This window comes from Acomys minous (assembly GCF_964271855.1).
Source record: "Acomys minous genome assembly, chromosome: 1".
NCBI lineage: Eukaryota > Metazoa > Chordata > Mammalia > Rodentia > Muridae > Acomys > Acomys minous.
The window spans coordinates 51,173,119-51,191,070 of record NC_140483.1 but is presented as its reverse complement, the minus strand read 5'-3'; the positions used below and the strand labels follow the sequence as shown (position 1 = coordinate 51,191,070).

Sequence of the window (17,952 nt, the reverse complement as noted above, 5' to 3'; positions counted from 1 at the left end):
AGGGAGGGAGGGAAGGAAAGAACAATGTGTTATAATGACTACTACTCCCAGGTTAATTTTTCTCTCTGGTGTGATTCGTACAGTTCTTGATAGACTGACTGACGCCAATGAGGAGCCAGGGTTTCAAAGACTCTACTCTTAATCTTGGATCATGATTTTCTGCTGAGTGAGCACTCCCCAGATGCTTCCTCCTAAACAACATTGCCCAGGATGTCCCAATCTAAGTATAAGTGATCTTTCTGGTCCTGTTAGTACTTTCAACGATTGAGATTTGGTGGTATGTTTGTGTGTTCATATGGATGCACACATGTCGGGGTATGTGTAGGCCAGCGGTCAACCTGAGGTTGTTCCTCAGACATCATTTAACCTGGTTGTTTGTTGTTATTGTTGTTTTTCATACGGAGTCTCTCCCTGGCCTGGAAGTCACCAAGTGGGACATGCTGGTTGGCCAGTGAGCCCCAGGGATCTGCATCTCTTGTCTCTCCAACATCAGGATTACAAGCTCACATCACCATGTCAGGCTTTTTTTTAAAAAATGTGGATTCTGAGTTTTAGCCGCCATCAAATGGCAAGCATGTTATTGACCCTTCTATTTCCTTGGTCCACCACCGAGCTCTCTAATGGAAGATCTTTCCATTCAGCTTCTTCCTAAGATATCAGATGCTCTTTGGTGTGATATACATCATTTTGTGTGTGTGTGTACCTTAAGGACACTTAAGTTTTCTTTGCTTGTAGTGTTATCACTGACACAGAATTTGTCCTGTACCTAAAGGAAAATGGGAGCAAGTTTAGGAAATCAACAACAGCTCTGTGTCCAGCATATGGCAAAAGGGAAGAATTCCACTGAGTTTTTACCGTATTATTCTTTTAGTGAAACTCCAATCTTACCTCTAATCAATGATGGGAAGGTGTAGTGCTTGGCTGAATGTGACCCAATGTGAACTTTTATAGTCAGATCCATGCAGAATCCACTTAACTCAGTCTTGCAGGGCAATACTCTCTAATGACTCATTGTCCTCTTTACAGACTTGAACCTCACATGCCCACTGTCAGAAGAGTTCGTCAGCACCCCACACATAACCAAAAGCGTAATTTCCAGTTTGTGCAGTTTTTTTCCCCTCAGAATTGGCCCTTTGTCTTTCACCCAAATTGCATCCTTACCATAAAATCTGAAAGACGTGCACTTGCCCAGTGATTGTGAAAGCCGCAATGATGGTGAAAGCCACAGGACAGGCCTTTGACAGTAGAGGGTCATGGAGTTAGAGGTTGGGGCTAAATTATATAATAATCACAGAATGCCTTGAACCAAGAAAGAGGAAGCATCCAACCTGCTGTGTCATATGTAAGCTCCAACTGCCCCTTTTTAGAGGGGAGATGGTCTGTTAGAGTGGAGGGAGTTGATGCTGATGCTGATGAGGGACTCAAGTGCCAATAACAGCTCCCCTTGGTTCTCTCACATTTCTGCACAGTAATTGTTTTTTCAATTAGAAGCTCTGACTGCCTCTGTTTCAGGTCATCATTGGAAGGAAGTTTCTTCTCTCGAGAGCAGAGGGGAGGTGTAAAATGTCCAATATAAAATGTTCAGGTTCCACAGCTTTGGGTCCCTCCATCACAGCGAATGTGAAGTTCTTCACGCTTCATGCCACCCTGAGGTGGTTGAGGCTCAGAGCTGGAGGACGATCAATGCTTGTACTCTGCTCCTGCTGCTGTGGTTAGCAAGGGCCTCAGTTCCTGACTAGAAGTCAAATGTCTGCACCAGCATCCATGTGAGCAGCAAGCCGACTTCTCTGTTCCTCTTTACAGCTTTTTATAGAGTGATTTTTCAAGGCCTAGGTGGAAAAAAAAACCTTTACGTAATTATTTTCTTGTTTTAAAGACAGGAGGTACTCTTACTTGTTTGGGGATGTTGGTTGTTTGTTTATTCATGAAAAGACAGGGTAGGCTTTCCCAAATTGGGTTTTGTGAGACTTAGACTTTGGTTGGGAATCTAAAATCTTGCATGCCAGGTGTATGTTATAATGAATCTCATTTATTATATCATTCGTCAGTGAAAGCCAGGAAAAGACCAATAAGATACAAACATACTTAGACAGATAACTCAGCAGAGTGACAAGTAGATTTTACTGGCACTGTAATACCTTAGACAATACATATTTATCTTTAATAGCTAAAATCAGAAAGAGACATTGGGGAGATGATTCAGTCGGTAAAGTGCTTGCTGTGCAAGCATGAGTACCTGAGTTCGAATCCCTAGCACTCATGTACAAAGCTACAGAGGCACTCCTGTAAGTCCAGCTTTAGGGAAGCAGAGACAGAAGGACCCAGGGATTGCTCAGCATCACATATTAGCAGAACCACTAAGCTCCAAATTCAGTGAAAGGGCCTGTCTCAAAACAGTAAGATGAAGAATAGTAGAGGAAGACATCTAATAATGACCTTAGCCCCAACCCCCAACACACACACACACACACACACATACACACACATATACACACACATACCACACACACACACATACACACACATACACACACACCACACACACACACATACACACACACACACACACACACACACACACACACACACACACACAGAGCACAAAGAATTGAGTCCAATATAAATAAAAAGCAACCTGGGTGACATCTTGAAAAGATTGTCTTTGAAGTGGGCATGGCTGTGCAGGCCTGTAATACTGGCACTGTGTGGATGACTTAGAGTTTGAGGACAGCCTGAGGGCAGTGTAGGTTACAAAGCAAGGTTGAGGCCGACTTGAACTGTGTGGTCAGTTTGAAGACAGTGTGAGCTACACAGCAGGAAAGCCCACATCTCTACCCCCACATGAAAAGAGGAAAAGAAGATGAAAATCAAAATGGATAAAAGATAGCAAGTTTTAGCCATAAGGGGTGCTAGTTAATTTTATGTCTCAACTTGAAAGAGTCATAAGATATCTGGCCCCAGATATCTGGTTGTATATTGCTGAGTGTTATCTATGAGGATGTTTCTGAAAGATCCTAGCATTATTATTCTTGTTGTGATGCTGCTGTTGTGTGTCTATGTGTGCGTGGTGTGAGTGTGGGCACTTGTGCAGGGTACATGCATGAAAGTTGTGCATAGACTGTGTTCTCTCCTACCTCTACATGGACCCCAGGAGTTCAGGACATGTTTCCAGGCTTATGCAGCAAGTGCCTTTACCTGCTGAGCCATCTCACAGTCATTTAAATTGTCATAAAAACTACATGGCAGTCATGGTTGTAGAGTCCATCCAGTCTCCTGAGGACCCAAATACAACACAAAAAGCTGATGAATTCACTCTTTCTGCCCATCCTTTGGCGTTTTTGGTTCACAGACCTCCAAGCTGAAAGCAAATCAAAATAAAAGCACCTATTCCCTGCTCTCATGTCTTCAAACTACACCAGCTTGCTCACCTCTCAGCCTCCATGGCCATGTAATTAATGTCTTCACAGGCATTCTCCCTCTAGATTTGATATATATAATATATTAATGGTTTATGGTATAATTTGTGAGCAGTGCGCACACACCCTGACATATATTTACCTAGTGATGGCTCTGTTTCTATGGAAAACTTTGACTAATGTTCTGCACAACAATGTCCTGTATGTTTGTGGTACCTGAAACATATTTGTACATATTATTATGTTATTTGACTTTTGTGACATCATTTAGAAATAATAAAGTGTGGCATTTTATTATTTGCAAGTTGAGGAAATGAACATTCTGTCTTAAATCCATTTGTGAAATTATATCTAATTCAAATAATTTTTAAAATACTATCTCAAAAATCTAAAATAAGGACAGGGGCTGTAGCTCGGTTGGTATAATGATTACCTGGCATTAAAAAGACTTGAGTTTGATATCCAGCACCACTTACAACTGTGCATGATGGTATATGCCTGAATTGCCAGTGGTTGGTAGAATCAAAAGGTTTCAAGGTTCAATGTCATCCTCCAAATGCATAGCAAGCTATGTATGTATGTTCAAAGCTAGCCTGAGCTACATGAGACCCTGTCTCAAAAAAACAGTAGTAATAACAGTAATGCATTCTTTGCTTTTCAGTTCAGTATGCTTTGCTGATAGTAACTGTTTGTGAAATCTTTGCAATCTTAAATTTATAGCAGGGACTCAGATAATTCTGACGACAGAAAATAACTCTGCTCAGACACTAGCCAACATAGAATACTCTGGCACGGTTTTGCCCGCAGACAGGCAGAGAGTTGCACGGTTTGTTTACATTGAATGCTCAGTTAGCTTGAAAAATGGCAGTTTGAGTTTCTTGGTGCTTAGTAACCCTGATGCTTTATGAGAAGAGGTCAAAGGAAGAAGGGAAGTTCAAAACATTATTCTTTGTATCCAGCACAGTACCAGGAGCACAAGTGAGCCTCATCTTGTTATTTCATTGGCAATAAATTTCAGTGCTGGGCATTTCACAGGAGCAGGCATTGGGGAGCATGCTCCCCATCTGAAATCATCTGTTGATGATGGCTTTTCCTCTTACCATAGCAGATATTAATTTTAAAGGCAAGCATTCGTTTGAACGGTTAGGTCTTCTTTTACCATTTTTCTTAGTCAAACTCCATCAATTTTGACAGGCAAACTTTTATAAAAACATATCATCTTCACATGTCTGCTAAATTAGCTTGTTGCTATGTATTAACTTAAAATATTACTTTAACTGTTACACCAACAGTCAAAAACAGATGGAACTGCCGCAAGATGGTGCAGTGAGAAACTCTGGGGACAGAAACTGATTTTGTTGTCTTAATGAGAGCTATTTGGGAATAATTCTTTTTTCAAGTTCTTGCCACAAAGGAGAACATTTTTTTTCTCTGTTTACAGAAAATGTGGGAATCCTGAAACCAAAACAATATTCTCCAGTTGATAGATACTGCACAAACTAAAAGAACAATCCTTATTATTTAAGAAGATACTCGGAAGTCTGTGTTCATCCTAGAAGGAAAGCTGCTGTCCAAAGGACAGAGGAGTAAGAGGAGGGGAGGAGAGCAAAGCAGGGTGACACTAGGGAGAGACTCTGAAGGTAACAATTTGTTGCCAGTGATCAGTCACTGTGGGTTCTTTTCTGTCCTCACCTTCTAACAGCACCAAAGCTGGACAGTTTGAGGTGAAGCTTTGGTCTCTGCTGACCACTTGTTTGCACATGGCATCCTTCCTCACACTTACTACATGTCGGCCGTTGTTGTAGACAGCAGGTTTAAACAGGAGCAAACAGGAGCCCTGTCCCAAGTCGTCACGGATCCATAGTCAAGAAATACAAATTCCTTCTCATCCTAAGTGGCAGGGGCCTATGGTGTCATGCTTTGCTGTAAAAGTCTGTCCAATTTTTTTAACCATTTATGCCCAAGGACCACAGAGAGGGTCCATAGACAACTGGTCCTTTGGTTTTCCCCATTGTCTTTGTTTCCTGGTTTTGGCCTAAAGCTGAGGTATAAATGAGTCTAATGAGGATCTTCCCAGACCGATTATCCTTCTGACAGGCACTCCTGCTTTGCTCTTCTAAGCATCATGTCTTAATGCCCATTTCCAAATTAACGGCTCAGGTATTTCCATTTAGGATTCCATACCGCCTGATTTTACTACTTTATGTTAAGTGTCTAAGTTTGAAAGGTCATCTTTGGACAGTATCCACTTATTTTTCTCTATCTTGACCAGAACATTAATTTTTTTTAACTCATAAGAAAATAAGCAATGCTTAAGAAGAAACAGGAATACTACCACACATACTGGCTTATTCTGTTCCCAACCGGTACATGATTTTTAAATATAATAAATGTCATACTTCTCCTTCAAAATATTCAATCCACAGTAGACATATACACTGCTCTGTGCTTCTTAGTAAGTCCTCACCTTTAAGGATGATGGCTTCTTGTGTAGAATTTGGAGATATATAAAACCGCAACAAAATAGGAGGCAATGTGCAGCCGGAGAGATAGCACTTCATCTACGTGTTTATGTGGTCGGATATCCCAGCCACTATTCTAGGCCCATCAGGTGCAGAGAGGGCAGCTCAATCGAGGCTGGTGTCCATGGACTACAATGGCACAGGCTGAATAACTCGGGTTCCCTTTGACAACTCTGCGTGGATCTTTTTTTTTATGATTTTACTCAACACATGAAGCTTTTTAAGTGGGACTATCATAAAGATTTTTTTTCCTGTGGTATCTATTCAAGCTGTCCTGATTTTACTGGAGGAAATTCTACACTTCACTTAGGAGTCACTCATATGCATGATGGTGGAAAAGGGAGGGAAGGAAAGAGGTAGCAGAGATGAAGGAAAGCCCCTGTTTGTCATTTTGAGAAGATTCCTTACATGTGGAATCCTGACTGTGTCATGCTGGTCCAAGCTCTCAGGATTTTCTCAACTTTAACAACCAACGGTGTTTAGCAAGTACCTGAACTCTAGCACACCTCACGCAGACACTGGAACTCCTGTTTACTCACTAACCAGCTGAGAGATGGCAGCCCTGGAAAGCCAAGAAGCTCTTCACACAGGGCTGATGCTTTGTTAATGGGGGAGCTAATTATTATTCCAGTTTCCTGGCTTAAGTGTCTCAAATTCTTCTACTTCCTTATGCCTCGGGCATCAAGAATAACAAAACCCAACACAAGGCTTTCTGTGACTTCCATTAATGAAGTAACCTAGCCAGGTTTTACTGAAATTGTTTGCCATCAAATATGCATGAAGGACCCGGTGCCCTACCTGACTAGACATGACAGTTTAACTTGGTGTTTTCCATTGTGGCAACATGATCATAAACATATTAACAAGTCCCGCAGTGTGATCAACAACAGATGTAGAATTCAAAGTGTTGACAAGTCTCATCAGGTACTGGGGCCTTACATGTTTTCCACCACATCTAAATCCCATTGCTCCAAAAACCGCCTAAGCAACTGTTCTCAGAAAATCTGCTCGCTGTAAAAACATTCCCTTTTGTTTCATGCTTCAACTGGATAAGCAGACATAGATTCTCTTGAATTGGCTTTAGGGGGAGGAGGATCTGTTTTACAATGCCAGCCACTTACTTCAGAATAGAACTTAAACAATTCTCCAAAGCTTCAGGCAAGTTTTGAGTGAAAAAAAATCACTCCAAATATTATCACTGTTCATTCCCGAAGCATAAAGACTTCTAGAAAGAAGGGGCGTTGACATTCCAAAATGTGTGCATAGAGCGAATTATCACGGGGTCCCCATCTCATTTTTAAGGCATTGTATTGTTGTTTGTCATTTTAAAATATACTTAATTTGAGCTTTAAAACAAAATAAATGGGTACAGTCTGAGCGACTTTATTGAAATAAAGCCAGTGATTAGTTGAACATCTATTAAAAGAAGAGATAAGCATTTTAAAAATTTAAAGCTAGGTTTTCAGGAAATATCTAATATCTTCGTTTTTGCCTTCTGGCATCTTCCCTTTGGGAATTCCCTACTTGCCACTGGAGGGGCTGTCATTCCTCTGTCCTTAGGACCCCAGATTCAGGGTGAGAACTTCGCTAGCCTGGCTAATCAGAATCCTTCACGCTTTAGGCACAGTCATTTATTCCATCAATGAGCTATAGATCCAAGGCACAGACACCATGCATGTTCCTCAGGGCTTTGCAAATGCTCCTGGGAGCCGCATGTTTTCTGGGTTCACTAACTGTAAGAACAGACTGAGCCTACGACTGTAAGCTAGCGTTTGCCACCACCTGGGAGGAGCATCCCCAACAAGACTGACGTGCACACAAAAAGCAGGGCTGTGACATGGGAAGGGAAGGCAGAGAGGAAAGAGGAAGGAAAAAAACCTCATGACCACAGTCAAGGCCACATCACAGCTTCCCAGTGATGCCCACCATCAAATAAGCTGGCTCAAATGCAGTGTTGGAGTCGGCGAGCTTTTCCCATTAGATGCTAGGCAGTAACAAGCTTCACTTCCTCTTTGCACTACCCCAGTCTCTGGCACAGTGACTCAATTCTGTCGTTATGCTGCAGAGGCCACCACAAGACAGTATTGACAACTGAGCATGCTATCATTCCAGGAAAACTTTTGTAACATGTTAAAATTGAAGTTTCATATCAATTTGGGGGGGAGGGGCGGGGAGGCACAAAACGCTCCTTTCCTTTAGTTCATCTTCCCTGGTAGTTTAAAAAGGTAAAGCTTGATGTTGAGTCTATGGTTTAGTGTAGGATGCTTAACTAGCAAGTACAAGCTTGGGGTTCAAGTCCTAACACTGGGAATGGGGGGAAGTAAATCTATTCAGAAGCCCAGGGCTTCTCTAGGCTCCTCCGAGTAGGCAATAGCTCACAGGCTGCATTTGTCCAACCCTAATCTGATGTTCACTTTTGGTATCCCCTCAGCACTGACTGTATCTCATTCCGCTGCCAAAGGCATTTTCCTAAGGAAGTTTTCCCACACTCTGTGTCATCTCAGTGTAAATAGAATTAACTGTCTTGTTTGCTCCAGGAGTGCCCATTGGCTTAAGTCAGTGAGAAAATTCCATCTTACTGCCCACGGAACTGATTCAGTACTCACCAAGGGCTGAACTAAACGCAATGAGATTGGAGGGATGTTTGGCGGGAGTTCTAGGGGAAAAAAGCTCCCTCTCTTTCAGATCCCCCCATACACACACACACACACACACACACACACACACACACACAAAACCCCTCAAGCATCTACTGTGATGATGCAGGACTAAGGCTGAAACTCACATTGATACAGCCTTCTAAAAGGATCCTAGATCTTTTCAGTTCTAGGCCACCATTGGGGCCAGGACATGGAGCCAATACAATGCCTGGATTCACTAAGTTGACTAGAATCTCAATACTGTCCACCCAGACTCAGGCGGAGACTCTGAGAATGCCCCTTTACTTAGCTTATTTAAGTACATTTCTATGAGGTCTTCACAAGGAACAGAACCTTGGCATTTGAGGAAGAACCAGAGGTCAGCTCTAGGGGCTTCCAGAAGGACTGAAGGGCTCAGAAGCAGCAGCAGCAACAGCAGCAGCAGCAGCAGCAGCAGCAGCAGCAGCAGCAGCAGCAGCAGCAGCAGCACTTCAGAGTCAAGTTCAGGGGTACGTTCCCAACTTTGAGGGATCAGATACTTTATTTGGGGGATCAGACACTTTCTTTTGCCCGTTCACCAAGAGTCCACTGGACTCTATGGAAACAATTTCATAAAAAAACAAGGTAATTATTTATATACAAAAAATGCAAACAACAACAAAACAAATCAAAAAACATATACCAGTGCTACCGAGCTCTCCTCAGCCTATCCCTCTGGCCAGAGTGTCTTCTTTGTCTTCCTCGTGCATAGTAAGCAAGAAGAAAACTTTCATAACGTGTTTTTCCCTCCACCTACAGACATCTTATATTAAGACCTTAGTGCCATTCATCCCATACCACTGTCACTTAGGTCTGCAGTGGGACATCCCTCTCAGAGAGCTCTTCTCTGTCCACTCTGTCTTCCCATCCATTTCTATCTCCTAACTCTATTTGGACTAGTTAACAGAACTCCCATCTTTCTGAAGTTACTTTTCCACTGTTTCCCTGGCATCTGTTTCCCTGGCAGCACGGAAGTTTCATGATGACAGGGACCTTGCCGACCTTCCTTGCTGGAGACCCTGTCTCGGGACTGCATACATCTTTCCTAGCACCATCCAACCTACCCTTTCAATCTTCATAAACGGCTGGCTTTCTTGTTTTAGGTTTTTCGCTGAGTGTTCATCTTCTGGGCCATTCACGGCAGAGTAAGTGTACAGTGCATGAACAACCCCAGAGACCGCACACCTAGCGCCGCAGCACGGGCAAATGCTAAACGGAACACTATAATTAGAGTGTGCAGTTCCCTTGTCAACCAGAAGCTAAGAAGGCTAAATGAAGAGACGAGAGACACCCCTTCTTCCCCCTCCCCCGCCCTCCCCAGTCTGGAGAGCATGCAGAATCAGGCATATTAACTGAATGAGCAAATTTCTGATTTCTCCCTTGTTTACCAGGTCTTTGTAATTAGATCTAACTACAGTGATATTAGTGCCTCTTTCCTTTTCTTAAACCAGCAGGCTCCTCCTTGGGTGGCCAGTCTTATAACCAGAGTGCTTCTGGCTGGAACTGTTGTTTATCAGTTGTACAACACCACCCCCAAAAGAAGAGAGATATTGTCTACTTCACCTGCTATTTTTATGAGAATTAGTGTGGAGGAGTCTTTCCTTAGAATCCTGTCTCTAATAGTGTGCTTCTCCTAAAGGAGAGAAAGATGAGTCCCAAGACAGCCCGGGTGGTGTCGGTCTCACTGGAAGAAGGCATCCTGTGCTAGGATAGCCACAGTCTCTTTCTGTTTGTGGGGGGAGCCAGAGGCTGTTACCCTGCAATCCAGAACTAGCTGTTGAAAGCAATGATTCATTCGTCTGTTGAATTTTTATATTAATTTATCAACACCTATGAAAATCATTCAGCATCAGGAAATTAAATTTTAGAGTGTAGAAAACATTCGCTCATTCTGAAGCCGAGATCTTACTTATAGCGGTCTGTGAAAGAGAGGCCTCTCCAAGTGCAGGCATCTGCTCCTTCGCCCTCTGTCAAGTTGTATTTCTATGAAGACCTAGTGACAAAGCTTGCCTCACCAAAGGTCACTGTTTTCAGTAGAGATATGATCACTGTTTTCTACTTATGACGTGATAGGGAATTTGGAGGTTGTGGTCACCTCACCTGTTTTCTGCCTAAAAATCCACCTAGACATAACAAATCAGGCATATTAACCAGTCAAAAATCAAAATATACATAATATATATTATATATAAAATAACTAATGTTTCTTTAAAGGCAGCTGGTATTTGAATTTATTTACCCAGGACATCACCTGACGATTACAAGGACTCAGAACCAAGAGAGGTGTCTGATTCCCTGTTCTTAGCCAAGTAATGCTGCTCCCACTAAGTAACATAGACCTAGAACCTATGATCATGAACTTATTCAGTAAAGAGCCTTTGAAGACAGAACAAAGTTGAGATGGCCTTGTGCTTGGTTAGAGTGGTCCCTGATCCAGTGATCATGTTTTTTCCAAGAAAAGTTTTACACAGAGGATAACAACATGTAATAATCAAGACATCAGCTGCAGAGAGACATAGCAGCAAGCCAATAGGCACCAAGACTGGCAGCAGTTGTTGAAGCTGTGACAAAGGCAAGAGCAGAGACAGATCAGAAGGAACCAACCCTGAGGACACCTTGATTCCAGACTGCTAGCCAGCAGAATATGAGAAAACACATTTCTGCCATTTTAAAGAACTTAGTTTGAGGTGGTATGTCATGGTAGCCACAGGAAAGTAATGCATCCAATGGTCATGGATTAGGTGCTTTTTCATTCATTAGCCAATTGTGTCATTAAGAATTCACAAAGTGGCATTAAGATCAAGATCCTACAACTAACATAGATAAAAGCACCCAAGTCAGCCAATAGGGGACAAGGAAGCTGGCTCCTACCAGGCCTGCATCCATGATTCTTCTGTGCTATGGCCAGCGCTGGCTGAAGACATTCTCTAAAAGCTTCTTTGAACCTGGCTAAAGATGTCGTCTTTAGGCCTCCTAGGATGCTGTCTGTCTGGTGCAGGGATCAGTCTTGGCATTTTTAAATGTGTTAACTTCTATGAGAGCTTTTTTTTGTCTGAGCATCGACTATTGCATAGTCATCTCCTCCAGGAGCAGCTGAGCATGTGACCATTTCACTTCCTACACATCCTTACTAGGGGTTCCTAATTAGACCCGCAACGCTTTTGATTTCCACAGGATTACAAAATCATGTTCCCTCCATGTTCCCAAAAGATGTCTGTATATTTATTAATCCTTTAACCTCTAGATAATGACAAAATCTGGTGTGCAAAGTAAGTTCTGCCATCTGGGCAGATCTTGCCACTTGGCAGGGAGCCATATCCCAGGAGTGAAATGAGATTTGCAATGGCAAACCCTACCTGATATTTCCCTGTTTCCTTTCTAAGACGTGATGCTCCAAGAGGGAAAACTAAGTATGGATTTGATAATAACTTTTTAAACAAATTTCGAGCATAAATAGTTCAAACCATAGGTCAAAGGGTGATGAATCACCCCTTCTTTGGGTTATGAAAGAAGAATGTCAGAATTCAAAGAATTACAATGACAAAAAATAAACAAAAAATTTCATAGGAGGTGGTAGGCCAACTAGCTAAGAAACTGCACATTTCCTGGAGGGCCAGGACATTCAAGGAGAGTCCAGTGTCCAGTTAACACCCTTTTCTGATGTTTTAGCTGTTTCTGGTATTGCTTGTAGGTGAGGAGGCTCCTGACACATGGGCAAGAACCACTGGTCTCTGATAGTCACCGTGAAACTGAAGACAAGTCCAAGGGACTGTCCATACTTGTCAGACACAAACTAATGGTCCCAGGATGACCAGGGCACACCCTGAGCAGCTGCCAGTAGGAGCACTGCCCTTATGTCACAAAGGTTCTGTGTGTGGTTAGGATCTGAGCGAGGATGTCCCATCCTCAAGGGCTTAAGTCATATGGAGCCACAGGGATTTCGGGGAAGCTGAGCAAGGCTGTGAAGTGTATGCTCTTTATCAGAAGGAAGGTCTTTGTCTTCCTCAGGAAGTTTTGACAGAAACTTTCCTTTTCAGAAAATTTTGCCTTCTGGTTGGGAACCTCACATTTTTCAACTAAGAGTTGGGCAACTTGATGGACTCCGTCTTGGAGCTTTCTTCATCTTCAGAGCACAGTACAGCACACGCAAATACTGGATAAGACCAGAATCACAGAGAAACCAAATGGCTTGGAAGTCCTGGTTGGTAGACTGAAAAAAAGCCATGATGCCTCAGTAAGTTTTGGAGATATGGCAGTCCAGAGATACCCTTAACTTTACCCAAAAGACAATTTTTTTTTTAAAAAGGTTAACTGCTTTCATTTAAAATTTAAATACTAAAAGTACACTAAAGACGTTTTTATAAAACACAATACTAGCCAAAATAGTTATACAACTGTAAAATACAGTGCTACTGAAGTTGTTAGTGTCCAAGTATGGCCTTGGCACACCATAACAACTAGGCTCAGCCACTGGGGAGGGCACTTGTTCAATGTGACCACACTGGACAGAGGTACAAGTGAAAAAGATGGAATGAGTGCCCTGCCTCTGTCCGTCTCTCAGGTGGTAACATGAGGCTTACCTTTAAAGAGAGGGCATGAGGTGGCCATAGCTAGGCAAACCTGTTAAAGATGAAATTTGCCATCCCTGACCCATCCAGTCCTAGGTCCAGACTCTCCTGCCAGGTGATCTAACAAGTTGTCAGACTGTGCTGAATCTCTTTCCAGGAGACAAATTTCCCCCTCCAGCTGCCACGAGGGCCATAGGCTTCTCTGTTCACAGCACGAGACAGTTTGGGAAATCCCAAATTTCTTGGGATCCATTGCTTCAATAGCCTAATAGCCCAAGGGAGGTGGGGGTGGGGGACAGGTGTCTGTTTAGAATCTTTTCCTTCCTGCCCACACGGCCACAGTAACACTCTAAGAGGCACTAGAGACGAAATGACCCTTGTTAAGCCACCCAGGGAAAGAGAATGGTTGTTCTAGTTATGATTCATGGCCTGTTTGCTTGTTCTCTACCGGAAAAACAAATGAGTAACAAGAGCTGTGTAAGAGCTGATGACTCTTTTATCGATCAGGACTTCAAACTACTAGTATTCAATTGCTTTTAATCTTCCTCTGGTCCTATGCAAGTTGAAGCGGAGAATTCAATGACTCGATTTGAGCTTTTATGTGCTCTGACCCCGATAACCCTGCGTCTGTTAGTAAATGTTTTGTCCTGCCCCAAAAGTCTGTACCTTATTGAGCTCTTTAGTATGTGCTTTCTGGAAAAAAAAATATAGGTTTTTGGTAAATCAATCGGCCCAATTAACTCTGAAGCTGTGCAGAAGAACCATGAGGAAAATATTTAACATTTAACCTGGCAATTCCATCTGCACAGTAAGGTGACAGTTGGGACACAGGAATGTCTGAGGACTCTTGGAGGTAAATACTTCTTAAGTGATTTGTCAGTTTCTAGGGAAAGAGCGTGCAACGCTTGATGCTTTTAAGTGTGGCAAATGTCCCATAGTACGTATGCTAATAAACAAATTTCCAAGTTTGTCTTATTACAGGTTGACAAGTTCTTCTTTGCGAATTCAAGGTCAGAAATGGGAAGCTGATGGTTTGATTTTTCTCCTGTTGAAATGCCACTATTGCTCCTTTAGCTTCTTTGCTGTTAACTATTGAATTCTTTTTTTCTAGGTCCTATCTGCTTATAGTAGCTGACGTAGCTCTATCAAGAGGCTCTTGCCAAAATTATCTGCACCCTAAGCCATCTGTAATGCAAATGTACAATTACATTGAGATTCGATGTGTATCCCAAAGGACCTGAGGCTCTGCCCTCCTTTTCATACGTCTCTAGGAAGTTTCTAACTTCCTCCATGATTTCTTCCATGACATGCTGTTCGTTCAGAAGTGGATTGTTCATTTTCCAAATATGTGTGTAGTTTCTGAAGTTTCTCCTGCTGTTGATTCCTACTTTTATTTTTGTTATGGTCTGATGGGATAGAAGACTAAATAGTCTCTGATTTTTTTTACTTCTTATGGCTTTATTCATAGTCAGTGAGCAGTTTTGGAGAATGTTCTACTTATCACTGAGAGGAATATGCAGTCCCTGTCTCCTGAATGGATTGTTCTGTAAATAGCTGTTTAATCCAATTGATGCATGATATCATTTATTTCAGAGGAATTTTGGTTTGGTTGGTTTTGCTTTTTTTTGTTGGTGGTGGTTTTGGTTGTGTGTGTGTGTGTGTGTGTGTGTGTGTGTGTGTGTGTGTGTGTGTGTTGGTTTTTGGTTTGAATGTCATCTAAATATGAAAGCAGTGTATTGGCGTCTTTCACAATTATGTGGCAGAACCTATGTGACCTTTTATTCCTTTTAGTGTTTGTTTTATAAAATTAGAAACCCCCAGATTGGTACATAAAAGTTTACAATTATTATATCTCCTTGAATTGCTCCCTTTGCCACTATCTAATTGTCCTCTTCATCTCTTCTAATTTTTTTTTAAAAATCTACTTTTTCAGAGTGAAGTACCTTGTGAAGCGAAAGGCTTGCTGAGTATAAGCCTGACAACCTGAATTGGACCCCTAGACCCATAAGTAAAAATCCAGTTTCAGTGGTGCGCATCTGCAGTCCTACCACTCTTATGGGAAGATGGTGACGGGATAATTGCCTGGAAGTTCACAAGGCAGCTAGCTCGGGATGTTCACCACAGAAGAACCAAACAAACAAACAATGTGACCCTGCTTTGACAAGGGAGGAGAAAACTGACCCCTGAAAGTTATCCTCTGACCTTCACATGTATGTCATGACGCATGTCACACACACACACACACACACACACACACACACACACACACACACTAATTAATTAGATCTCCCCTATTTAGAAGATTAGCCGTGCCTGTTAGTTTACACTTTCTGTGCACTTGGTAGGTCAGTTTCCATCTCACTTCTATGTGACACTCAGTATCTCAGTGTCTCTGCTATCTAAATGTGTTTTTTGTTGTTGTTGTTGTTGTTGTTTTTGTTTTGGGGTTGTGGTTTTTTTTTTTTTGAGACAAAGGATAGCTATCTCTTATTTCTTTAAACAAGACTCAGTATGTTTGTATGTCTTTGTTGGTGAATTGAATCTATTTACATTTGTGGTTGTTATTGGAAGAGACTTGCTATTTCCCATAAATTTGTGACCTAGTTAATTCGATTATTGCTATTGCTTTTTATTCTCTCTGGTTATATCATGGGAGTTTACTGGTTCACTGGGTTGGACATGGTTGGCTCTTTCCCAGCTCTTCTCTGTTCATTTGCTCATTTTGTAATGTGTAATCTGCTGTGTGTTCTTCTGGGTGAAACTGTCTTCTTTCTCAGAATGTAGTATTCCTTTAAGAATTCTATGTGCCGCTACGTTGCTTGCTTTGAATTTCTGTAATTTGTGTTTGTCTTCAAATACACCTAGTTAGTCATCAGTTTTGAAGGATAACTTCATTGGGTATTGAAATCTTGTACCCAGCTATTCCACTCCTTGGAATATACCCAGAAGATGTTCCACCACACAACAAGGACATGCTCAACCATGTTCATAGCAGCCTTATTCATAACAGCCAGAACCTAGAAACAGCCTAAATGCCCCTCAGTTGAAGAATGGATAAAGAAATTGTGGTACATTTACACTATGGAATACTACTCAGCTATTAAAAACAAATAAATCTAGAAATTTGTGGACAAATGGATAGAACTAGAAATAATCTTACTGGGTGAGTTAACCCAGAAGCAGACTCACATGGTATATACTCACTTATAATTGAGCACTAGCCCAAAAGGCATATCCCATGAAAGTGTTTACTTACCAAGAGATTAGGATTGATGTGAGGACTTCCTACTGGGACTCTAGTTATGAGAAATATAGGAGATGGGGAAATAGAAGGCTCCAGAGGGTCCTAGAAACCTGCAAGAAGAACATCATGATGGGTGGATTGGGGCCCAGGGGGGTCTGCTCAAACTACTGCACTACCCATGGACAATACAAGCAGTAAACATCAAACACCTACTCGGATCTAGGCAATGGACAGGACATTCTCCACAGTTATGTAGAGAGTGGGGACTGACTCTAACATGAGCTCTGGTGCCCCATATTTGACCACTTCCGCTTGGTGGGGAGCCCTGGTAGCACTCAGAGAAAGAATAAGCAGGCTACCAAGATGAGAGTTAATAGCCTATGACCATATAGTGGGGGAGGAGGTCTCCTCAGTCATAAACCTAGGGGAGGGGAATAGGTTGAAAGCTGGAGGGAGGGAGGAATGGGAGGATACAAGTGATGAGATGTAATCTGAATAAATTAACAAAAATTTTAAAAAGTCAAATAAAAAAGAAATGTGTGTTATGTGTGTGTGTGTGAGAGAGAGAGGGGAGAGAGAGAGAGAGAGAGAGAGAGAGAGAGAGAGAGAGAGAGAGAGAGAGAGATCTTGTTTAGCAGTTATTTATTGTCAGGACTTGAAATATAGAGTTCTGGGGACTTCTTGAATATTGGGAGTACTCATGAAAGATCTAACCTTATAATGAGATTCCTGCATTCATCTGAGAGTTTTCAGCCTTTAGAACTGCTTGCTTTGTGGTTTTGACACCGTAACTATAATGTTTCATGGAGAGGCTCTTCTCAGGCCATGGCTACTGAGGGCATGGATTGCCTCCTGTGTTAGGACAGCAGCTTCTCTCTTTGGGTTTTAGACTGGATTCCTTTTGCTATTACATCAGCTTCTTCTATCTCATGGGTTATTAAATTTGGTCTCTTGCAGGTACCCCAGCACTTAGAGGTATTGGACATTTGCACTGTTTTCTTCATATATAACTGAGGATACTTCGTACTCCCCGTACCTCAATATATTTTTCTGCATGGTCTTGTCAATTTGTTATGTTTTCTGACTTACTTGGACTGGTTGCTTCTTTCATTTCCAGAATTCTTGTTTGATTCTTTTTCGTGGTTTCAACTTCCTTACTGAATTTTTTTTCCTCTATATTTCTTTTATTTTCTTTTCCAGTTCACTGTTTTGTTCACTTTGAAGGCCATCTTATCAAGATCACGAATTGGTTTTTTTTTTGTTTGTTCATCTGTCTTCTGTATGGTAACAATTCTTTTTTAAAGCAGGACTCTGAATTATTTCCTAGACAGTTCAGCTCTTAGACTTGTGAGGTTGGAAATGCATCCGGGTAGGTTGTTTCATTTGTTTGTTTGTTTGTTTGTTTTCAGATTCTTGCTCTCTGTGTGTGTGTTTGTGTGTATGTATGTTAAGATGGCTCTCTATTTTAATTTTAACACTCCTCTTTTCCCAGTTCTATTTGGTAGCTTCTTTTGTTTTCTCTGG

The 17,952-nt window shown here is 41.8% G+C and overlaps 1 long non-coding RNA gene across 1 annotated transcript in view; it reads right to left on the bottom strand.

The window, feature by feature from the left end:
* Positions 1-538: 538 nt before the first annotated feature.
* LOC311607533 overlaps positions 539-17,952 on the bottom strand; it is a 77,040-nt gene continuing 59,626 nt past the window's right edge. Inside the window, exon 3 of the long non-coding RNA XR_014782628.1 lies at positions 539-1,829. This is a non-coding gene — a long non-coding RNA (uncharacterized lncRNA). The remainder of the gene's footprint in view (positions 1,830-17,952) is intronic.